The following is a 338-nucleotide window of genomic DNA, read 5'->3' as shown; positions in this document are numbered from 1 at the left end:
AATTCAGAGTATCAATCTCAAGAACTCCTTTCTTCTGATTAGTCCCATTGTTCACAGGATTCCTTTCCGAAGTGTACATGAATTGGTTATTTGCAACCATTTCAATTAGTTCTTGAGCTTTTGTAGGCGTCTTCTTCAGATGAAGAGATCCTCCAGTAGAGCTATCCAAAGACATCTTGGACAGTTCAGACAGACCATCATAGAAAATACCTATGATGCTCCATTCAGAAAGCATATTAGAGGGACACTTTCTGATCAATTGTTTGTACCTTTTCCAAGCTTCATAGAGGGATTCTCCTTCCTTCTGTCTGAAGGTTTGGACTTCCACTCTAAGCTTA

The sequence above is a fragment of the Arachis duranensis genome, chromosome 7 (genome assembly GCF_000817695.3).
Source record: "Arachis duranensis cultivar V14167 chromosome 7, aradu.V14167.gnm2.J7QH, whole genome shotgun sequence".
NCBI lineage: Eukaryota > Viridiplantae > Streptophyta > Magnoliopsida > Fabales > Fabaceae > Arachis > Arachis duranensis.
The sequence above is the reverse complement of the archived record's forward strand: the minus strand, read 5'-3'. Positions refer to the sequence as shown.